We start from the raw sequence: 26,920 nt of genomic DNA, 5'->3' as shown, positions 1-26,920 counted from the left end.
AGCACCTCCTGTGAACCTGCCTCATTCAACACAGCGGGCTTGCCGCAGAGGGTCCGAACCTTGGATTTTATAGGCTCGGTAGCATGGACATAACAAATGTGTTACGTTTCATCAGGCACTGTCTCCTGTGAACCTGCATCGTTCAACAATGTGGCATTGTCCTGCGAGAGCTTTGGCGCAGAGTGTCTAAAACTCAAATTTTATAAGCTAAGTTGCATGTTGTCAGGCAGAATCTCCTGTGAACCTGCCTCGTTCAACACTGCAGGCTTGCTGCAGAGGGTCCGAACCTCAGATTTTATAGGCTCAGTATTTCCATCGACTTTCCATGCTTCATGTTAACCATATTCTCACAAAATGGGAGGAATCCCGTCCACTTAATGCCTCAAACTCCATACCATGAAACTTGAAATTCATCTAATCCAGGATTCTCAGAAAATCAACACTACTCAGACTACAGCTTTAGCCAATGGACCCAGGATTCGCCCATGATACAGACCTCTGCTTCCTGAAAGCCATAGCCATCTTCACTGAACGCAACAAAGATAAATTTTGCTAAAAAGAAACCAACACTTGATAAGCACCTACATGTTGCAGTGGATCATTTCAGCAAGTATGCATGTACTGCCAACATGTTAAACTTGCCACTTAAAAATGCTCTACACATCTTTTCCATTTGCTTTTGTTTTCCTTTACAAAAAAGTTACACACAGTGCTGCTTTTTTTTAACTTTCATGAAAATGTTCCTAAAAAGAAAATGTTTTAAACAGTCAGCATTTTACATTTGTCCAATAAAAACATCACACTTTCCAACCTCACTCATTACATCACTTACACTGCCTCCATTCTCCACCTTCTCAAATATATATGTATACTGCCAAAGTTTCCATATACAACACTTCACCTTACATATAAAGAACTCTTCTTTCCCAACCAAAGCTATAAAGCACCAAACACTGCTGCAACAACAATCTGCCATTGCATTACCACTCGGTCATAATGTCCCTATTATGTTAAAACACTGTAACACATTACAAACAAATGACACCACAAATACAGCACTTCTTTTATTTAAATCAGCAGCAAAAAAATAACCTAGACATGCACCTTTTTCTTGCAACCATTTTTTTACCTGTTCCTTCGAATGTGCCAATCAGCACTGCTCATGCTCCCATTGTTCTAACAACATAGTTAACACAGTTTATTACACCACCCATAATACAACTTTATTAACTCTTTTTCCCAACAAATCCCCCTACCTTCATGAATAACAACATTGCTTTCTAAAGGTACTGCACCATTACTACATATACCCACTAACGTTCATTTACAATTACAGGATAGAAGAAGTATGCAGAAGAAAGTTACCGAAAAAATAACACTCTTCACATCCTACAAAGTAATTACATTAATATAGCAGGTATATCTTTCTAATTGTAACAATGTACTATATATTAGCCTAGAGTATTCTTTTCAAATCAACAACATTGATTTCACTATCACTAATTATATTGCAACAATTATACTCTTTCAATTCCCATCTAAACACCACCATTATAACACCCACTGTGTTTCTCAAAACATTATAATGTCCTTTCTTATTCAATCACAGCACCACTCCCTTACTCACTGACCCCAGCCCATCCCACCTATACAGAATATTACTCTTACAAACTTCCCAAACACACCTATCATCACACTACACAATCACACTATTCATCTTTACAAACGCACCATGCACAATACATTCCACAACTTTTAAACCCCAAACTTTCATTTTTCACAACAGACAGAACAGAATGGCTACCAAAAAGCCACTACATAGAAAGCAAAGAAAAAATAAAGCAGATACGAATAAACGAATAAAAGCAAACCATATAGTCATCCTCCTCTGAAACAATGTACAGAAAACATTAAAACAAACCAGCTAGTATTCAACAAAATGAAATACGAAAACAAATTGAATATGCCAATGAATATATTCAATCAATAAAAATAATAATAAAAATACATGTCGACCATATGAGGAGAAAAACAAATATAAATAACCATAACAATGTTGCATCACATTATTAGTTTTGAAACAGAGAATTTGGCATTCAGATGAGTATGTGATAACACAGAGATTAGGGGTTGGTGTAGGGGAGGATTAATTAGAAATGGTAAAACACCATAGCAAATAGAACAGTGGAAAAAATAATAGATACTTATTAGTTTAATCATTTCTCTTACTTGGTAATTAAATTAACCATACTTGGGTTATTACCTTGTGATTGATTTCCCAGTTGTTTTCTGTCATGGGTTTGTATATTTTAAAGGGATAATCCCTGTTAGGAAATGTGCAATACATCAAAAATGAGTGTATAACTCAATCCAGCACACCTTACTATCCTAGACAGCTAAATCTTATATTTCGCTTAATAGTAATATTTCAATTTTTGTATTGTGCACTGCCGCGTTCGCTACCTTATTTATCCGATATGTGCATAGAATAGACTGCAGCTCGGAATTAACCAATGTTGCCGAACTGAGCAGTTCACTAAAAGCCTAGCCTGAGTTTGTATGATTACTAATGAACCTAACGCTATATCTACCAATGCGACAGTAAAGCATTCCAAAAAATACATTTAACAATATTTGTCCATGGTAGAGTTCCTCACAACGATCTATACTTAAAAACTACAGCATGAAACCGCGAAGTAATCTTTACCTCCTCCTTCTCCTCCTCTCTACCCTGCTAATCTGACTGCAGCGTGACTGATGTGCAGAGCCCTTATGTGCCCTCGGGCTATGACCCCCCCACTTCTCTCATCTCAGCCGCTGTCTTTCCTGCTAGTGCACTTACTTGCTCACCCACTCATTGATGGTTGCACTTATGTTCTCCTCCTCCCAACACTTACCCTGAGCACTTCGCCATGAGCATTAAAGCACCTTATCCCTCCCCCTGCTCTCCATCCACACTTGTACGTTCTGAGCACTCACAAGCATAGTAGGTTCATCTACCCATCGATTCTCAATATTTGTTTATGCTATTAATGCAATTATTAAACCTTGCTGTAATTCATTGTCTACCTCCCCTGGACCCAAACTGTTTGCACTGTGGGTGCTTTGAAACAGTTTTTCTAATTGTACCAATGCCTAATAAGTGACCAATAAATAAATACATAAATAAATACATTACACAAAGTACTTTTAAACATGCACAATGTCAATATAGATACATTTTCAAACTTCTGTGAAGGTGAATGGATTCTCACAACCAGCACAGAACTTTATTTACAATTTAGAGGCTCATAAACAAGAACAAAAAAAAGAACAATTGCCATAGACAGTAATGGCTGAGGGAATGAAATGATAGGATGCACCATTATGGCAAAGGAAACCGTTATAGAATAAAACTTCCCCAACAACCTTTGAACCAAATGTTCCTTTCACCCAAACAAACCATCCAGTGTACAAATGGACATGCAGCTTGATATGTAATGTACACCAACAATCCTTCAAATCTTTACAACAATTCCTCAATCACTATGTGAAACTAAAAGACAAAAGTAGAATCAAAACTTTACAAACCATAGACTCCTGCCCAATCCGCAGCCACACCGGACTGTGAGGACAATCATTAGCCTGCATTTGAGGAACTGCTTGCAAAAGCACCTTCCACCACATCAAAATGTTAGCAATACACCATTCCTCTTAATGTCATTTTATGCATAGACTGCACTATGTAAAATGTCCTGCTCTGGAACTCCAAAATGTAAATTATATTCTCCACAGGCAACAACCAAATAACTCCTTAAAGAAATAAAGCACATCCAAAGTAAATATTTTGGAAATTAAGTTTACTTACATAATTCAGTAACTTCAGAAAACATTAGCAAAAGCATCACAAACTCCAACCTCCTAACAAGCACAAAAAGAAATAGCTATGTTTCAAAACACGTCTGATGAAATACCAGACCAAGCAACACTTGTTTATTAAAAGAGCACACAAATGGAAGATATGGCCTATAAAATAGAGGGCAATGAAGAATCCCAATTGGTCCAATTAGATTTATTTCTAACAACATAAAATAAATAGAAAATAACTGACCACTTAATAGTTTGCATGAACTGCAATATAAAGCTTGACAATGACCAAATGCCATCACATGCTATTACTAACAACTTAGTAATCTTCCCACTTTCAAAAGCTCTACAACAACATAACTTGTAGGAGGGCATTATAATCCAAACAGTACACCAATGTCAAGCTATAATACGTCTTCAATCGAAAATGGCCAAATTGCTTCCATCTGAGTTACTAAAAGTCATTTGTGGCAAAGTAGTATATTTGCCATTAGATATTAAAGAAAATGTAGAAACAATAGGAGTACAAAAGCCAATACATCAATCACTGATTGAATTAGTTAATGGTGTACCATCAAAAGACAAAACAAAGTGTCAATCACTAGTCGACTTAAACAAAGTTACACAAGCCCTACAATACCTGAAAGAAAACAATGAACACTACAAAGGTTTAAACATAGAGGGAAACTTAAGAGAAACCATCCAAATAATTCAAGATTCACCACCAACTGGCCAATTTGAATATTTAGATCCTGTTTATGTGATGTTATGTGTAAACAAAATGCATTTTTGTCTTTTAAAAAAAATGTTTTGAGTGTTTTTACATTTACAAATTTAAATATGTTTATCTCTATTTGTTCTGTTTTTATCTATTGACTGACATGAATGATAGCACTTGTTGCAACTAAACACACCTAGTATGTGTGTAGGTGGGTAGCTGTTTTTTGTGGCACTTTCTTTATATATATGTTTGCATCTGATCCTCTGCCACACAGCCCCCTAAAAAAGAGGACTTCATAGCTCTAATTGCTTTGTTTACTACGATCCTGTTACTGCATCCAACATTTTAGACCAGTATACAATTCACCCACTACACTTCAAAGACACCATACAAGAAGCATTAGAAACATATCAAGTGTGTCAAGCCAAAGGATCCCCAATGAGCATATGGAAGAAAAGTGTAGAAGGACGTTATTTTCCTCTACTTTCACAGAAAAAGTGGGAACATATGATGAAAATCCATACTAAGTACAGCATCCGAATGTTGCTCTTTACAAATGTTTTCTGAAGACCCCCAGATTCAGACAAAATGTAGAATACATTTTCCTCCTCTTGTTCAGAAAGTGAACTAGCTACTCTATGTTATGGAGTTGCATACACATTAAAAACAGGACCTAATTATTGGTATAAATGTTGTTTACCCAACTGCTTCAAAAGATAAAAGACAAAGATGAGGTTTTACAGTCAAGTATCAGATGTGTGGTACTAAAGAATACTGCTTCTGACGTCATGCTGCTGTATGTTGTTTGCTAAAGAACCAAGGACCACGCACTTGGTTTGTTACTTTAAGCTTTAAGTTTTGCAGAATTTGCATGGGATGACTTGCATGACTTCTTATGCACTGAAAACTAAAATAAAGAGGTGATAGATATTAAAACACCAGGAGAACTCTGGCACTTCACAATTGCTTTATTGCCATGCTGCACTTCTTCCGCATTAACACTGCCCCTCCACTCAGAGAAGTGAAACACTTCTTTTGGAGAAATGAATATCAGTCTAGAGGAGCCACATACATCCACCTGCTTTTGTGGATAAATCATGTTCCCAAATTTGACCATGACAATGATGGCACTGTTTTACAGTTTATTTAAAAATATATTACCTGCAACATCCCTTCAGAATACACACATAGTGACCTATATATACTAATCTTATGCTTCCAAAAACATAAATGTGGCAGAAATGTCCAACATAGATGTAAAAACAAGGGTAAAGTCTATACCAAATGTCGGTTTGGCTTTCCTAGACAGATTTGGGCAAAAGGACAAATAAATAGTTTGATGTCTTCTGTTAGACAATGTGTAAAAGGTGAATCCCCTAAACACACTTAAAACATTAAAAGGGGCAAAGCATCCAAGTACATCAATGATTATAATGAACTCATTGCATTCTTGTGGAATGCAAATTTAGACATACAATATATTGTAGACAATTCCACTGCAGTTGCATGATATGTCACAGCCTCAAAAAACAAAACAGAACTAAAAGTTCTCTGGGAGGACATATCATGTGACACAACACTGTAGCAAAATTGTACAGCTTCGGTATAAAAATGATCTCCAATAGGGAATGAGGGTGCTATGAAGCTGCATACCATTTAAAAGGTACTGCCTTATATGGCAATTCTGAACACATTGTCCACCTTCATCCTGAAAAAATTGCCCTAGTGCAAAAAAGATAGATTTTTGATGCATTTGTGCATCAGGGCAAAGTTTGCCCTAGTACTAATACTGTTCCGTATTAGCACTAGGGCAAACTTTGCCCTGGTGCAAAAATGCAGTAGAAATGTATCTTTTTTGCACTAGGGCAATGTTTGCCCTGATGCTTTTAATATGCCAAACTACCCTTGCCATGGTGTAGTTTTCTAGTGTGTGCCACTGTTTTTAAAAATAGGGAAAACTTTGCCTTAGTGCTAATACCGTGCAACTTTGCCCTTGCATTGGCGCAAAGTTTCTGCAATCTGTCCCCAGATGAGAAAACTGGCAAATATTCAGTCTCAACTTTGAAGGTAGCCTAGTGAAACTTACCAAACCCAGCCTAATTAATAATATAACATTATCATTTAAATCTCTGCAACATAGAGAACTTCATTACATGGCACTACTGCCACCTTTTAAACCTTGGAGAAAAGAAGAATTGTTCGGTGACCATGACTCATTTGAAGCCGCAATACAAAGAAATGTTGGGCACTGAACACCAACAAGAGTAAGACATTGAAGCTCTACTAGATAATGACATGCCTGAGGGCAGTCAACCGTCCCTTGCAGGAAGTCAACCTCCACTTGGAGAACCACACATTCTAAATGAAGCAGAAATAACCATGACTGAGTAGAAAATACCATGTATCAATCTAAATAATCTGAAGAATACTTGTCATTGCTCAAATCAAAGCTAAATGGTGACAAACTCACCATTTATCGAGACGTCACTGAAGAAATGTGTTATAAAGTGCCTGTCTGTGCATGTTGTGCTCTGGTGATGCCAAGTGGAGTGTTGCTATGTGAATGTTAAAATGTTTACTTAAGGGTTCCAGACTCAGGCAGTTAGAGCCTCCCTGTCTGAGTGATGGGTGCCAGTGCTATGTCCTGTCCATTTATCTTAATATAACTGTGACTCAGGTACTGTTAATACACCACACAAGTGACCAGAAGAAGCTTCAAGGTCACTTTACTACAAAATCAAACATGGTTTTAAACATGAAACTAAAACTTGGAGCTGAAAAATTATAAACTTCTGCTCCTGTATATAAGTGATAAAGCTGGTTCTGGTAAAACATTCTTAATTAAAATAATCCACACAATTCTATAAGACTTAACAAACAACAACTTTTCATCTATTGTAACAGCCTCCCTGGGTGAGGCTGCATACAAAATAGGAGGTGTAACTTTAGACTGAGTACTGCTCCTCCCAGTAGAACACCAAAACAAATTAGAATATTATAAATTACCAGCAGAAGCTACGACTGAAGTACACAGAAATCTGAAACAAATGAAAGTGCTCCTGATAGATGAAGTGAGCATGGTTTCCAACCTCATTGTAGCATTAATTAATCTCAGAATGCAAGACGTCCTGAAACTGACTATTAAGAACACTCTGGATGAAAACACGTAATTGTTTTCAGAGACCTCCTACAGTTAACACTAGTAAAAGGTCACCCTATTTTAATTACAATAGGACACACGCAATGCTGTAAGACACTCGGCAGCATTGGAATTTAAAATCTCTGGGAACATTTTCGCTACAGAGACCTGACTCAAAACATGCGTCAGTCTGCAGACCTCACCTATGCTAACATTTTCAAAAGCATTAGAACTTGTCTGCTTACTAAACATGCAAAATCCATCTTAAATACCAGACTAATCAATGAGCTTTATGGGGAAAACACATCTGCTCCTGATATCATGGAACAATTAGTTTTACAAAATATAAAATGCATGTCCTTAATACCAACCCTCGCATGCTGTAGTCAATTCAATGATACAATGTTGAAAAATGAAATAGCATAACTAAATAGCTTAGAAAAAAGGGTCTCAGACAGAGCTGGATTAGAGCGAGTATTAACTCTGTGTATAAACTGCAGAGTAATTCTAAAGCATAACCTTGACATACAACCAGGTTTAGTCAATGGAGCAATTGGTACAGGTGTTGCATATCCACATGACAATATTCAGTTTGTCAACATCCACTTTTGCAAACTTGCTGAAGTAAAAAAAAAAAAAAAACTGGCCGCAAAATAGCTCATGTCCTTCTTTTAAAAGATATGTACGTACTCATGGAGAAAAATACTCTCTACCATATGCTGTCACTATTCACAAATTGCAAGGACTAACCCTAGCTTATGCATTTATTGACATTGGAAGCACAGTCTTTAAAGAAGGTTTGAGTTACATAGCACTTTCACATCTGTGGACACTCAACAGTCTATTCATAGTTAAATGCGATGCAAACAAAGTCAACACTGACATTCCTTGTATCCTAGAATACAACACGCTATGTGCACTGTACATCCCTATCTAGATATGTACCCTGTACCTCAAAAAGTAAACCTTTACAAAGAAAACAAATACAAACAGAACCTATAACAGATCTCCAAACAATATCTCTAAAGAAACAAAGACCAACTGCTGCTCCATCAAATAATAAAACCACAAAACTGTCTAGTACAAAATCAACTGCATGTCCATCAGAAGACATAAAGACAAATGTCTCTTCTCAAAAACAACTGCAGACCCATCAAAGGATGCAGAGGCAAAACTCTCTGGACCATTTAAATTCAGCAACACAACTGTAGTAAATTGCCATGCACATGTAGCAATCAATCCTCACTTCCAATTGCCACCAATTGTTCACAACATGTACTTAAACGGCTCAAACCGGTGTGTTTGCAAATGCTCATCCTTCATAAAAATGCCACAAATAATTCTGACAGCACTTTCACTGTCTCAGGTATAAGGCAAGAATTGGACTGCTGTACAGGAATGTTAAAATTCACCTTAAACACACAGGAAGATGCACACAAATTCCTAATGTACTTACTACAAGTACTGGACTCCAAGCACATCCTTTTAAATGACATCTTTCATGAATGTGGAAACACACATTCACTCCGTGCAACCATGTTTCACAAGAGCAGATCCCTAATGAATGATTTGTATATGTATCCATACTAAATACTAAATCCATTCCATTTCACCAGCTTCTGCAGAATGAAAATCATAGTATTATGCCCTTTTTGTAAGTCAGACAATCATTCCAACATAAAAATAAACTCATATGGCCAATATGTGATACTAATGATTCTAAGGTACAATGCAGATGGTACCAAAAACAATTGTAAGCTTACTAGCTTCACACACGGCCAAGTATCTCTTGGCAAGAAACCTTCACAACAGTGGGCACAATCTACCACACTGGTGCTACAACCACTTCTGGCCACTATATTGCATATGTCAATAAAATAAGTAGTTGGTTGGAATGTAACACCACCTCGGTTACTCCTAAATATAGATTACCAGCAAATCTAACAAATACCTACTTAATATTCCTTCAACCCGAATGTACTCACTAAACTGTAGTACAATAAACAGTTAGAATACACCAGCTGGTATCTAACTACACCCACAATACTACAATAGTACTTTTTAAAGCCAAGATAGTTAGAATACATCAACCTGTATCTAACTAGTTCACAAACACCCTTCATTGCAATATACTTCAACTATGCCATACCATTACTTGTTACTGCAAAACTTCTTGTAGCATCCAATATAATTACAATACACCAACACTACCAACAAATCGAACACATTCCTACTTCATATTCCGTCACCCCAAATTTACTCACTAAGCTATAGTACAATAAACATTTAGAATATGTCAACTGGTATCTAATTACATCAAAAATGCTATATCAGTACTTATAAAAAACAAGGCAGTTAGAATATGCCAACAGGTATCAAACTCCTTTTAAAATATTCTTCATGGCAATACCCTTCAAATATGCCATCACAGTTATTCTTACTGCAAAACATCTTGTAAAGTCCGATATAGTTAGAATACACTGTCAATCACAACACACGTCAAACAAACATACTATCACACTTACACTCACAGAATTATAATAGTTTTGTTTAATCCTATATGGATTTTTCCCCCAATAACCCAATGATTATTTTATGTCAATACAACATCACTAGCAAACATAGTACATATAATTGTATGCAAATAAATCTTTTAAACTATCCTAACAAATGATACTGTTTTTTTCACAGAAAAAAACAACCAGAAATTCCAGCTCCATTAATGGATGCAACTAAGTAACCATACCAAGTATTATCCTATTTTGTATCTTCACAAAGAAACAAATACATATTCCATAAGCACTATCCTCAAATGTAGTACAACCGTAAATACCATGTTCACTCAATTATATCATTCCACCATATTACAAATACTGTATACTTCCTATACAGTACATATAATTACAATACACATATGACTGTGCTATATGTTGCCAGTGGCCAGATTCCTGGGAGGATGGCCTATGGCACATGCACACCTTTCTTTCACATACAAAAACAGCTCCATGCCACCTTTATTCCACCCCTCTACTGTTTCCATACCCTCTTTCAGCCACCAAAGAACCCCAAATGTTTTTTCCAGACTTTATTCTCACTACGCTGTTCGCGGTCAGTGGCGATGTACGTGACTCGGCGGCACCTGCAACCCCTTTTTTCACACTCTGCCACCCTTTCCAGCCCCTCTATCAGCCACCAAAAAACCTGTAATGTGTCTTCCTCACTTTTTCCTCACCGCACTATATGCAGAAACCAACGGCTGTGTGTGGATCTAACATGGTGACCGTTTCCAAAAATATGACGCAGCTCACATTTTTCACCATCCAATCAAGGGGCGCGTATGATGTCTGCGGATGTCACACCACCGTCTGATTGACTCACAAGCGTCCGCGGACTCCAAATCAGGAAATGAGACCACAGACCAAACCTGGATAGCACTAATTGTTTTTGAACTATTGTTTGGCCATTTAAAAAAAAAAGAAAAATTAATAGATTTACACTGAATTTATAAAAGCACACTTTTGGACCAAGCCGCCACTCCTAGTGCACATTTGGTAAAAAATGTGTTGAGCGTTTTGGGCTGTAGGCACAAGTAACATTTCTTTTCCATTGCGTCTATGAGGATTTCCACACATTTTGGGACCCCCCCAATAACTTTTCTCCCCTGGATAAAACCGCACCAAACATTCTGAGGGGGCCATATACTTATTTTGCAAAGTTTGATGATGATTCCTCGAGGTGGAGGGGTAAAGTTATAAGCCGCCCAGAAAGTATTCTTCTATGAGTTGAGCAACTTAACCATAACTACAGGGCCACTACTGCAGGCCCTTGCAGGCCCTGTAATAACCTTGATTGGTGAAGGTGAAATCAGTAAACATGAATACTGGACAGTGCTGTATGAGGCAGTTGGAAGGAAAGCGCAATGTACAATTTTTTTAACATGTATACATATGTATAAAAATGTTAAAAAAAATCTAATCTACAGGACAGGTGGAAACAAAGAGGTGACTACAGATTGCAGTGACAGGCTGATCAATAGCTGCAACTCCTTCGTATGCAAAGTCAAGTGACAAAATGTCATGAAGGTCAAATATGAGCAGCAATGGTGGCATGTCGGGCTGATATATTTCAATGATCAGATCACAACTAAATAAGTACAGGATAGTACCGGTGAGGCATTGTTCTATCCTGGGAAAGAACAACATAAAATATGCTTCTACAAAGATGCACTTTAACAATGCGCAGAAAGAGTAACTCTACATCTCACTTGATATTCAAAGTAAATTCCATCATGGGTCACACACAGTCCTCTCTCCCCAAGCCCAAAACTCACGACACTGATAAAATCAACTTCTATTCCCTTTTGTGTCAATTCAATTAACCGGCATGATCTGTATAAAGTCAAGTCATCAGCATTTAACTGGTGCCTTTGTTAAATGGCCACACTCAAAAAAACACAAACACAGTTCATTTATACTGATGCTCAAACACAGTACATGTGTCTGCTTGCTGCTCCATGTACGAGTGTTCCAATACACCATAATGCTTATGTACTTGATGGTCCTGTGTACATTATAGACAGGGTATGCAGTTGGAGCTACTTACACCACTGTTGAATGATTATGGGCCACCTAGTGGTGTAATGATATAGATAATCTTGCAGAGATCTTTCAGACTTTTAACAGAGATTATTTGGTTCCAAAATAGCTTTTGAAATGTGCTGATGAGATGGCCAATGAATGCTTTAAGAAAACAGTAGCTTACAAATGTCGCTTTCAAGGACATGTTATTTGGAGGCTTCCCATCTATCTAGAATAGGAGAATATCATTGGAATTACATGATGTAGCATGTTACAAGGAATTATGCTTGCTTACCTCTTTAGCTTTGAGAAGAGCATAATTAACATTTGTTGAGCTGTGGTTCTCTGAACACTGCCACTCTGGTGTGCTTGTTCAGAGTGTGCAATGGTTGGTGTTACCTTCCTTCTAGGGTTATGCGCTGGCTACTTTTATTATTGGAAGAGTTGTGAAGATGGGCTTGGGCATACTCTAATCATTTCACACTCATCGTTTTGTGGTGCTAGTAAAACCATTTTATGGCACATTGGAAAGAAGGTTCTCATTTTAGGAAATAGGGCTATTAGTAAACAACGCTTAACTATGGGAGGCCGTTCAAGTCAAAATTACACCTTTGTGAATGTGACATATTGAAGTGAATACAACATGCAGTGAAATGAGTAAGGCATACACTGAGATGACTATAATACGTATCGAAATTAGTATAACATGTATTGAAATGAGTATGACATGTATTGAAATGAGTATGACATACACTGAAATTCAATGAATAAGACATGTATTGAAATGAATATAACACACGTTGAAGTGAATAGGACATGTAATGGAATGAACATAACACCCATTGAAATGAATATGAAACAGGTTGAAGTGAATATAACATTCATTGGAATAAATATGACACCCATTGAAATGAATATGACACACATTGAACTGAATATAACATGTATTGGCATGAATAAGACACACATTGAAATGAATAGGACATGCATTGAGATAATTATGACATCTATTGAAATGAATATGACACACTTTGAAGTGAATAGAACATGCAATGGAATGAATATGACACTCATTGAAATGAATATGACACACGTTGAAGTGAATATAACATGCATTTGAATGAATATACCATGCATTGGAATGAATAAGACATGCGTTAAAATGAATAGGACATGCATTGAAATAAATATGACACCCATTGAAATGAATATGACACATGTTGAGGTGAATAGGACATGCAATGGAATGAATATGAAACCCGCGGGGAAAGGGCGCGGGTGTTGGCGTCCCGCGGAGGGGACTTGTCTGGCCCAGGAGGGCCTTCGTTCTTTGGCCACGCCCCCCCCCACCTTCAAAGGCTTGGACACGCAAGCCCGCCGGGTGAAGCCCGCGGGGAAAGGGCGCGGGTGTTGGCGTCCCGCGGAGGGGACTTGTCTGGCCCAGGAGGGCCTTCGTTCTTTGGCCACGCCCCCCCACCTTCAAAGGCTTGGACACGCAAGCCCGCCGGGTGAAGCCCGCGGGGAAAGGGCGCGGGTGTTGGCGTCCCGCGGAGGGGACTTGTCTGGCCCAGGAGGGCCTTCGTTCTTTGGCCACGCCCCCCCCACCTTCAAAGGCTTGGACACGCAAGCCCGCCGGGTGAAGCCCGCGGGGAAAGGGCGCGGGTGTTGGCGTCCCGCGGAGGGGACTTGTCTGGCCCAGGAGGGCCTTCGTTCTTTGGCCACGCCCCCCCCACCTTCAAAGGCTTGGACACGCAAGCCCGCCGGGTGAAGCACGCGGGGAAAGGGCGCGGGTGTTGGCGTCCCGCGGAGGGTGTTTGCGGACCCGTGGTGGTGCACCCGGACTGTGAGGTGAGACTGAGGCACTTACTGTGGGGAGGGCCAACAAAGCCAATAAAGCCTATAGCGTATATTGTGGAGGGCCAGACCCCTACTACCCCCCTACTACCCCCCCCCTGCAGGCGCTCAAGGCCATATCATGGTGGGTCTTCCCCAGGAAATCGCCAATGGAGCCACGGAAGGTGGAGACATTTCCTCTCCTTTTTCCCCACTTCACCTCTCCAAATCCTCTCTTCTATCGAGTCTACAGGGACCCTTGGCCCCGCTGGTGAATCGGAAGCCAATTAGGGGCAGAAGGCTGAGGGGAGGTATGTTGCGTAAAGCACTGGGGGCTACGCAGGCAAAGGGAACTGGCATCGGGAGCCTCTGTGGGAAAGGAGTTCCTGTCCAACTGCCCTCGGTCTCTGCTTGCACCAAAGAGGGAGCCTCGTTAGAATCCTTGCTCAAGCCACCCTGCACCCCCAGCTTGCAGGTGGGGCCCCTACCTAGTCTCTCTGGGACCTCCTGTGATCATGTTTCAATCCCTCTTCTCACAACTGGACATTTAAGCCCATTTCTGGATGACCTTGGGACCCCCGTCAACCTGTTAACCCCTGGAGGGGGTCTTGACTGTGTGGCTACAGCCGGACTTCTGGATACTTTGGCCAACGGATGTGAGAGGATCTCAATAGGGTTTTCAAAACTGATCAAAGGGAATGTGTCGCTGGCCCCATCTAGGGTTCCACCTCTGTTGCCTTCTCTGGCGCCGGCCCCTTTTCATCCATTTTCCGGCCGAAACCATGAGGTTATAGTTCCTCATACTCATGTTGAAGCTGAAGCCCATCCCGCCGCCTCCCCTGTGCCCATGTTTGTGGCTCCTGAGGCCTTGGGTACAGTCGACTTGAGCAGGGGAGAGAAGTCCTGCCATCCGTCCAGATCTGGTTCTAGGCCAACCTCTGATGCTCCCCCAGGGGCTGGCTTCTTGCCCCGTCTTAGCGCTCCCCTGGCCTCTAAATCCATCCCAAATGGTGAACATTTTCTACCAGCCCAAGCGTCCTCTGATTCTGCAACCCTCCCTAGCTGTCCCTGGAACCTCCTGTTATCAGAGATGGCCGAGATCAAAAATCTTTTGTTAGTGTTGATCAAGGGGACACGGGGGACTTGGGGGGAGGAGGGTACGGGTAGGGAAGGTGAGAGCGCAGTAGGGTCCGGCCCTAGGGGTCCTAATCTTGCCTTTGATAAAGGGTCACATCCCCTGATCCCCTGTCCATCCCTGGCTACTTCCATGGCTAGGTCTCCGAGGAGCCGCCCAAAGCTAGGCTGTCCCCCACTGTTACCCCGAAGGAGTGAAACCACTGTTCGAGACTCAAGGACTAAGCCCCCATTGTTGCAGCACCCTGTGGGGAGGAAGGCTAGTGCCTCAATCCCCGGTCCGGGCAGGCCGAGGTTGGGGCGCCACACTAATGAAGGCTGTAGTAGCTCCATGGTCCTCCTTCATGGTGTTCTAAAACCCACTTTTGGCACAAGAGAACCAAGGGACGCCCTGCGGAATAAATGTCTACATTGGTTGCGGGCTGTGGGGGAGTGTGAGTTTGTGTCCATGGGCTCTTTGTTGGAGTGCACCAGACTGTCCAATCCTTCAGCCAAAACGGACATCGTCAAACTGGTTTTTGGGAGCGCCCATCTGGCAAGGGCCGTATTGGAAAAATGTAATGGCCATTGGCTGATAGGGAAAAGTGGTATTACTGTCAGTGCACCCCCTATACCTGCCCTTGTGTGCCCTGCAAGAGCCTCCTTCAAACCCATTGAAATGAATATTGCACACATTGAAGTGAATGTAATATGTATTAAAATTAATTTAACATCCATTTGAATGAATAAGTCATTACCTCCATGTCCCCATTCCTCTTCCCAGTACTTACCTTTGAGTACGTTCCATGCTCACTAGAACTCTTTTCTTTTCAAGCTGCGCTCTCCAATTGGAAGGAGTTATTAGGTGTTCTAGGGCTTTGGTGGTCTTCAGGTCTTCGATCTAGTGGAATGATGTTATGGTTCGGAAAGACAACACCTTGGCTCTTGCTTCCATCAACCATCAGGGGGCTACGGGGTCCCGCTCCCTGGAGGATCTGGCTTTGTCCATTTGGACCTGGAGCACTGCACACCTGGTCTCCTTGAGAGCGGTCCATATCCGGGGGTGGACAATGTGACTTTCATTCCATAACATCATTCCACTAAATCAAAGACCTGAAGACCACCAAAGCCCTAGAACGCCTGATAACTCCATCCAATTGGAGGAGGGCAGCTTGAAAAGAAAAGAGTTCCAGTGAGCACGGAACATACTGAAAGGTAAGTACTGGGAAGAGGAATGGGACATGGAGGTTATGACTTATTCATTCAAATGGATGTTAAATTAATTTTAATACATATTACATTCACTTCAATGTGTGCAATATTCATTTCAATGGGTTTCATATTCATTCCATTGCATGTCCTATTCACTTCAACATGCGTCATATTCATTTCAATGGGTGTCATATTTATTTCAATGCATGTCCTATTCATTTTAACGCATGTTTTATTCATTCCAATGCATGGTATATTCATTCAAATGCATGTTATATTCACTTCAAAGTGTGTCATATTCATTTCTATGGGTGTCATATTCATTCCATTGCATGTTCTCTTCACTTCAAAGTGTGTCATATTCATTTTAATGGATGTCATATTTATCTCAATGCATGTCCTATTCATTTCAATGTGTGTCTTATTCATGCCAATACATGTTATATTCACTTCAATGTGTGTCATATTCATTTCAATGGGTGTCATATTTATTCCAATGAATGTTATATTCACCTCAACCTGTTTCATATTCATTTCAATGGGTGTTATATTTATTTCAATGGGTCATATTTATTTCAACGTGTGTCATATTTATTTCAATGGGTGTCATATTCATTCCATTGCATGTCCTATTCACTTTAACATGTGTCATATTCATTTCAATGTGTCATATTTATTTCAATGCGTGTCATATTCATTTCAATGGGTATCATATTTATTTCACCGTGTGTCATATCTATTTCAACGTGTGTCATATTTATTTCAATGGGTGTCATATTCATTCCATTGCATGTCCTATTCACTTCAACGTGTGTCATATTCATTTCAGTGGGTGTCATATTCATTCCAATGCGTGTCCTATTCACTTCAACGTGTTTTATATTCATTTCAATGGGTGTTATATTTATTTCAACGTTAGTCATATTTATTTCAACGTGTGTCATATTTATTTCAATGCGTGTCATATTCATTTCAATGGGTGTCATATTTATTTCAACATGTGTCATATTTATTTCAATGCTGTCATATTCATTTCAATGGGTATCATATTTATTTCAACATGTGTCATATCTATTTCAACGTGTGTCATATTTATTTCAATGGGTGTCATATTCATTCCATTGCATGTCCTATTCACTTCAACGTGTGTCATATTAATTTCAACGTGTCATATTTATTTTAATGCGTGTCATATTCATTTCAATGGGTGTCATATTTATTTCAACGTGTGTCATATTTATTTCAATGCGTGTCATATTCATTTCAATGGGTGTCATATTTATTTCAACGTGTGTCATATTCATTTCAATGGGTCCCATATTCATTCAATTGCATGTCATATTCACTTCAACGTGTGTCATATTCACTTCAATAGATGTCATATTCATTTCAATGCGTGTCATATTCATTTCAATGGGTGTCATATTTATTTCAACGTGTGTCATATTTATTTCAATGCGTGTCATATTCATTTCAATGGGTGTCATATTTATTTCAACGTGTGTCATATTCATTTCAATGGGTCCCATATTCATTCAATTGCATGTCATATTCACTTCAACGTGTGTCATATTCACTTCAATAGATGTCATATTCATTTCAATGTGTGTCCTATTCATTTCAATGCATGTCTTATTCATTGAATTTCAGTGTATGTCATACTCATTTCAATACATGTACTCATTTCGATAGGTATTATAGTCATCTCAGTGTATGCCTTACTCATTTCACTGCATGTTGTGTTCACTTCAATATGTCACATTCACAAAGGTGTCATTTTGACTTGAACGGCCTCCCATACTAACATGATGATGGCATGGTTAGCTATAAGAGTTGTTGGAAGCAATGGAGCATGCATGCCCATCATAGTCCTATTTGACACATCTTTGCAATCAGAAGACAAGGTCTCAGAAACAGAGCCCTATATTGCTCTTGTGAATGTCGAATCCCCTGAATTCTGAGAAACATTCAGCTAATGATATGTTCACTTGGGCTTGTCCAGCCAAAACCCTTTCCGTTGGATGCAGTAACTCATTTTGAACAAATACTTCACTTGGTGGTTCCGAGATTAGGGTTTGCCTAATTCATTATATGATAATAACTGCTATATTGATTTCATACTGTATGTGAACAATGCACCATTTAAACAAAAAACAAAAAACATACATGAGTTCCACAGCATCTATTGCTCCCAGATTCACCCTTTATTGCCCTTGCACTGCAGGTTCATGCACTTTTCCTAGTGTTACAAGGTTCAACACAAGGTAACTCCCTTTATAAATCTAGTGACTTCCTTAAACATTAGAGGTGTTCATACGAATACATACACTTTATCACAAAACAGGGAATACCAGCCTATCATGGCTACCACCTGCTGCTTATTCGTTCGAATATATATATTACTTTTTAGGAGGTTTTTCATGTTGATTATGAATGTCAGAATTGCTTATAATATAATTAGGCGTTGGATGCCTTTTGAAAGCCTGAAAGCATGGCACCATTGGAACATTCGTTTGCAGGAATTCCAAGGTTCAAATACAGCTTTGCTTTTTCACCTCCACTTCAATTCCTCCCGGTCCCCTTGCTCATTTTTTCTTTCTACTTCTAAAGCTTCCTTTTTAGATAAAGCAGTTTATCTGTTGGGCTCCTCAATGACCTTGTCTGCTTACGTTACTCCAGGTTACCCTTCCAGCATTCTGAGTTGCTTCTCCAGTCCAGCTAACGAGAATCCTCGAGCAGCTACCAGTTAGATTACATACCTTGATACTGCTCGCTGTAGCTTAGCTCATTGTACAGGGTTCCAGTGTCTGCCTTTTCGCTCGGATTTGGTAAGCGATTACTAGTGTCATTAGAGGATTTAATGAGGGGCCTCAGGAGCTACTGTTAGAGTACAACCAGTGGTGGCTGGCCACTATGGTTGGGGGCTTGCCACCCGCCTGCCTAAGGGGCAGGACACCACCTCACCTGAGTGACAGGTAGAATAGTCCCCGTGTCCTTTATTATCACAGGGAAATGTGCTGACTGCCTCTTTGCAGGGGTGCAACCCCGCTATGCTCTTTATTTTTTGTTTGTTGCAGATCCTTCGGGCCACAGGTAGGCCACCCGGTTCTCCCAGGGCTGAACCGGTGCATGTGGATGCATGCAGGCATAGTCAGTGTATTTTTTGTTTTGATTATGTATGAATATATGCATGTTTGGATTGCATGCATGTATGTGTGTATTTTTGTGTTTGTTGTGTGTGTATGATATGATGTGATGGGGCATTTATAACGCACCTGTACACAAGTGTTTATTTTTTTTTTAATTACTTGTGAATAGCCACAATTAGGGCTTTTACAAGGAAGAGAGACCTTTTGCTAATCTCTGAATTTTCGCAGTCCAGACTTTCTAGTTTTTTGAAGGTTACACTTTTGTTCTTTTGCGGCAATTTTCTTTAAGGCAGTAGATAACATCTTTGTTCCTGCGATCGTCCATCTGATGTTTCTATAGTGTGAATGTGTGGTAATAGTGTTTCTGTGTGTTACATGTATCAGGCCCCCCACGCCTAAATGTAGCAGTGGGGGCTGCTTGAGCATGGAATTTTTGCATTTTTTGCATTGCATGTAGACCAGTCTACCCACATAATAAGAATTGGCTTTGCTTTTCCCTTGATGCACAGTTATGGTACATGTTAACTGTGCATCAAGGCTAAAGAGAACATGACACGTGTTGTCAGTGGCCTACATCCAATGTAGGCCGGTCCAGCCTGTTGGATACAATTTTTTTTTTCCTGTGGCATGGCATTAATTTACTTGCTAGGCGTTCTTATATGGTAATACTAACATATTGGTGCAGAATGCATGACCAGGTATGGGCAGAGCTAGCATGAGCATATGTTACATACTAGCGTATGTTGTGGGAAACGACATCATGACAATGTATTGGGAAATGGTCCTGGGCACTGTTCGTAACTTGCATCTTTTTGGTTTTTCATATGTTTCCATACAGAATTGATTGCATACTGTGTGTCTTTTCATTCAATTTTTCACAAAAATGCTGTCAAATTCACCATTTTAAACCAAAACCATTATTTATTCAAATAAAATCTTAAAGGAGCACACCACCCTCAGAACCGTTCTAGTTCGGTGCGGCATCCCTGGTTGAGCTCGGTCCTACATGCATATTAAGCACATACATTTACACCCACCACCCCCACCAGCCACCACTGAGTAGATCTAAGACTATGCAGAAGTCCTCAGTCCCGTGAAAGTTTCCCAGTGCTGCCATGTATTGTGATAAAATACCACTCATTTGAAACTGCTCCATTAATCGACAATGGCAGTACTTTGCAGAGTCTAAGGGCAGGACGTTTCATGCCCTAAATTTCGGACTCTGGGTTAATTTATTTATCTTACCACCAAAGTGTTCTGGTTTGACACCACAGGTTGATGAATGACCTGTCCTTGCTATAATGTAGTTTATGGACTGTTTGGAAGACATATCGACCAGGAGGCTTTTCAGAACCATTGGCACTGAGGAAGACAAACAAGATTGTGGTTCAAAACTTGTGCCTACGCTGCCTTGGACTGATACATCCACATCTGTTTTGTTCAAGCAATGTGTGGTGAATTGAATGATGGCATATCTGCAATAACTACAGTTCCAATTTAGCTAGAACTGTCAAAGGGATGCCAACTCAAAAAATATTGAGGATGCTCTATGCTTTGTAATTCGAACCAAAGCCATTACATCCACTACAGTGCCTTCTCTTGAGTCAATAGAAAATGGAAGGGTGAAATTCCCCCTTTCACCACAACAAATAGATTAGGTACAGGAGGCTCATGCCTGTATTGAAGCTCGTGAATCCATGATTTAAGGTATTTCCCAAAGTTACAAGAGTACACTCCTTGCCATTCTTAAGTTGCAGGCCAGGGATGCATTGTATTGTATTGTTTATTTATAAAGTGCTTATACACAAAACAAGTGCTTCAAAGCGCTCCAATGTGGGAAGCGAACAGGGGATACAATAATTCATAAGGTATTGAAGATTTCGGAATGATATACAATAATAATACGCATAATAGGCCTGACAACATTTCTGCTAATTCAAGTGTGTTATCTGGTAGTTGGGCGGGGGGCAGGAGGGGAGGAGAAGGGTACAAGCATAGCAAACTGACAATAATGCAGTACATGACCAGCAGTTAGGATAGGAGGGGATATGAGAATGTTATTGTGCCTTTATAATGTGCCCCCAACTCAGTGTTTCAGGTGCACAATGCAAAAGGGGAGAGGGGTCAAGTGTAGACAGGAACATACAGACACCATCTTTACTGGGTAATGTGCATTCAGGTCGTATAAGTGCCAGACAGGAAGTGCCGGTGATGGGCGAACAGAGTTGCGCCTGCTCCAGACTGGCTGGGATAGTGCAGAGGGTTGTCTCTTAGGGAAGTGTGTAGTGCGGGGGCAAGTAGGGGTTCAGGAGGCAAGTGCAGGGACTGGTGTGGGTCCTGGGACCTGTAAGGTTCTGAGGTGAGCCAGGCAACCAGTCAGTAAGCTGAGTAGAAGGAGGTGGTGGCAGGTAGAAGGCAGAGGTTAGCAGGGGAGAGGTAGAGAGAAGGCAGAGGAAAATTGGAAGGTCTTGACCAGTTTCTGGAATTAGAGGTGATCCGGCTCGAGAAGGTGAGAGGCAGGGAGACTGTTCCAGAATGTAGCCCCTATAGAGGATAAGGTTTACCCCCAAGTCTCTGTTTGGAGAAACTGCTCACTCTCAGAGAGTTGGAGGAGGATGTGTGCTTTAGAGGGAGTGTATTTGGGAAGAGTGAGTTGTAAGTAGTATGGGCCACGGCTCCAGAAAGCCTTGTGAAAGACCTTGCAGAGAGTCTTGTACTTGATCCTTGCCACCACGGGGAGGCTGTGGAGGGATTTCAGTGCCAGAGAGATGCAGTCCCTGGGCTTGAGGCCAAGGATAAGTCTTGCGGTTCTGTTTTGAATGAGTTTTAAAGGTCTGAGTGTAGAAGGTGAGAGATTGAGAAATATGACCAGGGTAGCAAAGTGGAGGGCATTGTCTAGAGGGAGAAAGGACTAAAAAGGAAGTCAATAAAGCAGACTATTCACATAAGGAACAAGCCAGTAACTTCTCCCAGATATGTGTAGGTGATTTTCGTGGTGGTGGGAATATGACATTGGTGATATTTCTCGGTAACAATAATGATACATTACACATTTAGATATATTCTGTGGATATAAGTCATTACATCATCTGTTGTTTCCATTCATAATAAAACTGCTCATCAATCTATCATACCCGTGGTGCCCAAAAACTGTGGATGCACATCTAGATTGCTTGTCTTTGACTTTGGTTGATGGACATTTGGTATCCATCAAGGGAATGCCTCAATATGAATCCCATTATTACAGAACACATGCTCATCACAAACAACATAATTCATCTAACATTCACTCACCGTCTACTATCTGTCCTCGAACACTCGAAGGTCCCTGTTGAATTTGTCACGTTATATATGTATGTCTTCTTATGTTTTTTATGTGCTCAGGTACCTGCAGGTTTACGGTGAGGAATAAGTAAATAAATAAAAATCAAAATTCCCCTCCTGCATCAATCTTGAAGGCTTTTTCCCAACAACTGACTCTGAATGTGTACACCATCACTTCATATCTGCTTAGGTATCTAAATCCTTATTGTTAAGCTAACAGCTCAAATAGCCTGGGTCCATTTGTCTCTTTCACATCATTGAAGGCTTTCTTCCACAAAATCAAATCTATCATACAACTACTTCTCATGGCAGTGCTCTATTCATAGCCTTTGTCTCGGGAGGATAGCTCAAGGACAACACGCTTGTCTTGAAAGCAAGATGACACAGAGCAACACAGGTTCGATCCCTGGGTCAGTGCTTAGAAACCTCTGGGTATTAAGCGTAATATAGATAATCAATCACAATGTCTTTGTAATACAATACATACCATATCTTTCTATAGCCTCCACCAAGTGAATTACATTACTCAAATTCTGACTACACTAGGTTCATCCTATAATACTGAATTCACTTGAAACATCATACGGCATGGCACTGTTCTCTTTCAAACCGCCAAAAACTCATCCTGCCAAGGAAGAAATGGAACTAACAAATGCCAAGCATCTGAAAGGAACTACACAATTAGTCAAAATAAAATATACAGAGCCATATAGTTTCAGTCCATCTCCAAATAATCGGAAGGATACCACATTCATATCAGGCTTTTTTCCATCTTCGCCACCACCCAAATTCAGAAAGAACCTCTAGACACATCTGTTTAAGGAGTGCCACCTTTGGTTCCCATAAGAACTTTGCTCCATGCCCTGACCTATGAGTGACCCCGCTCAAGACCTGAATTTAATCATTCCTCCGTTGTCAACCGAAGCAGCTATTCGGTCCATTGCTCCTTCAGTCAAGCAAGGCTCTGTAAGAATTGTTCATGCGGTGTGCCACTGATTTAAGACTGCAGCAAATATTTTGAATACAAAAGTCCTGTGTCTCATTTCCAGCATGCCATATAACACACTGGAATGGCTCTCGGCGTACCGTTATTGTTTAAAGAAATCACAATAATAAGTGGATCGTATTGCACGAATTGTGTTTATGTAAGTGTCCGGCAGTAACCTGGAAATCTGGAAATCTTAGAACAGGAAAATGCATTACCTGCTTAGAGTATGTTGCTCTGCAAGGTGCAGTCACAAAAGGACACATTACTCTGTGTCCAAGCGGACACATTGCGGATTGATAGAAAATGGATTTGCTCACAGTAGGTGATTCCAAATCGTGTGAAATTGCTTTTCGGCAGGATCTAACGTAAATACATATACAGCATATATTGCAGGTTTGCTTGAACCTTATCCACAATGTGCTCACATTTAAGCTGAAAATGACACAGTTTAAACTTGGAAACCTGTTTCAAATGAAGATTAGTATCCTCTATCAAAATGTATAAATGCAGCAAAGTAAGAACTTTTCCATGTATTGTACAGATATCACTGCCAAAAACAATGTAATGCTTTCAACTGTTGTCTTCATTAGTTGTGCATTACCCTGAATTTAATTTGAGCGTAACCATTACTTTATCACACTTTCACCTCTTCAAACAAGAATCAAGCATTGGCAAAGTCAGGAACACAACCACTACCAACTATAGCCAGGTAAGATTTGTGAGTAAAGCTGAGAGGATATCAGTGTGCTGTGGTGAGTTATGGTGGGTGGGGATGCAGGAGTAAGCTGTGCCAGAGTGATCTAGGTGTTCAGGTGTGCAGGTGGGCTAGAATGGGATGTGGTGAGCTTGGTTGGGATTGCTGTGGTTTGCTAGGGTGGTTTGTGGTGGCTGTGTTTCTGGGTAGTTGTAAGCACTGGAGTGAATCTGGATATGTGATACTGCAGTGCCCTTGGTAACCTGGTGATGGTAGCTGGGGTAAGCTATGACGTCTGTCTGTTTCCAAATGCCATGCTGAGGAATTGTATTTTAGAGTGCAATTTATTCACACACATGTATTCAAATGAAACAAAGAAGGGGGTGTGGACAAACTGTCTAGGGAAATGTGCTAACAAAAGGATACATGAGAGGAAGACACTGGGTGAGGGATGCCACGTGTTGGTGAGGCTGAGAGAAATCATATGAAACATCTGCAATGGATCTTTCACAAAAATGAAGATGATTTTGGGTGGTTGAAGTGCTGTGCTAAGGTGATGGTGGATAGAGGGGAGCTCGATAAGGCAAAGGATGGCTGAAGATGTTAGACTTGGCTAGGGTGATGTTGGTTGGTCAGGCGCTGGAGTTAGATGTGGTGGAGTTGGGTGGACAGGATGCTGTCCTGAGGTAGGGTTAGGTTTGGTAATTAGGGTGCTCGGGTTATGTATGATGAGTAAAAATAAATATACGTACTTGTGACTAATTGTCTCTTGCTCTGCAGAAGCAAAACGATGAACAAAGGCTAAAGTGCCTGCTCAGCCCTTACATGTCTACAAATAAAGAGCCAACACAATTATACAGGCAAAACAGACACAGTGAAGAGAAAATATATCCTTCAACCTCTTTGGTAACATGCGCCAACGGGAAGGCTATACCCGCACGATGTGTGTGACTGTGATTCAGTAGTGACCCAAAGAGTCATGTATAACCATCAAAAATAAAGCGAGTTCCAATCAAGTGTCTACAAAAAATACATATAATTTAATCACGCACACATTATACAAGAATAACTGACTTGTAAACAGTACACACAACACATCCCTGAGAAAAGAGCACAGAATCACGAATGAGAGAAAAATGTGGCACTCTGAGTGATGAATTTGGGACAGAAGGCAATTAAAAGCAAGTAAAAGCCATAATATTCTTTAAAAACATATTGGTTGCAAAGACCCTCTGAAGTGTCCAAATGGCTTTCTGGGGACTTGGACCTACCTATCTGCAATGCTGTCTACCTAATTAGCCCTCTGTTCATCTACCTCCAACATTCTCCAAGTGAGCCGGTTCTCCAAGCAGAGATTTGGAGGGCGATCCTTATCCTCAGCTGGTGCCTCCCTCTTGAATAGCCTCCCTGCCGCCCTCCATATTGAGCCTGATCTTCTTAAGTTCTGGGAACTCCTCAAGACCTTCCTCTTCTCCTCTTCCTCTCTCTCCCTCTACCTTGCTAACCTACCTCTCTTCTCTCCCCCCTCCTCTTTTTCACAGCTGGTCGACTGACTGCCTGGTGTGCCTCAGAGTCTCACAGGTCCCGAGCACCCCCGCCAGTCCTCTTTCACACTTGCCTCAGGGCCCTGCACTCGTCCCACCCTCACTGCACTTGGGAAAAGACCCTAGAGAGTGGCTCTCCCTGCACTTAATGCAGATTCCACCGACAAAGGGCACTTGGACCCCCTCCTCCCTGTACCCATCTGTGCACTTGCACAATCCAAATATACTTTGCCAGAAGATCATCTGTCTGCTCTGCCCTGTCTTCACTCCTTAATTGCACTTGGTAAAATGGCAGCGTTTCCGCCAGGCCTATTTGCAATTTGCGGTGTCTTAACTGTAATCATAGTTTATGCACTTACTTTGCCTGTGCATACTATTATCGTCTCCGAAATTCAAGGGCTCTGATTCGACTGTTGTCTTTCCCCTTGTGCCCATCCTCCTTGAGTGTTTTGAAACACTTGCCTTGTGTATAGGTGCTTTATAAATAAACATTACCATTACCAAAAGAGTTATAAGTGACGTAATCAGTCTCTAGGTCCCGAAACTGGAACAAGTGGGAAGCTACCCGTTAATAGTACCTTTTTTCTTGGTACTTCAACGGCATTGAACTAGGGTTCCTGCATTGATGCAGATAGCTCTAGTCGGGTCAGGTGCAGCAAGTCATGTTGATCCAGACAGTGATCAGAGTGGTTTGAAGGTGAGATTCGAGTGATTCTGTTTGGAGCGATTACCGGAATCGATTTGAGTTGCGGTTGCAACCTCTGGTTAGGGTTATGATAT

This window comes from Ambystoma mexicanum, chromosome 6q (genome assembly GCF_040938575.1).
Source record: "Ambystoma mexicanum isolate Mex_15411 chromosome 6q, UKY_AmexF1_1, whole genome shotgun sequence".
Taxonomy (NCBI): Eukaryota; Metazoa; Chordata; class Amphibia; order Caudata; family Ambystomatidae; genus Ambystoma; species Ambystoma mexicanum.
The sequence above is the reverse complement of the archived record's forward strand: the minus strand, read 5'-3'. Positions refer to the sequence as shown.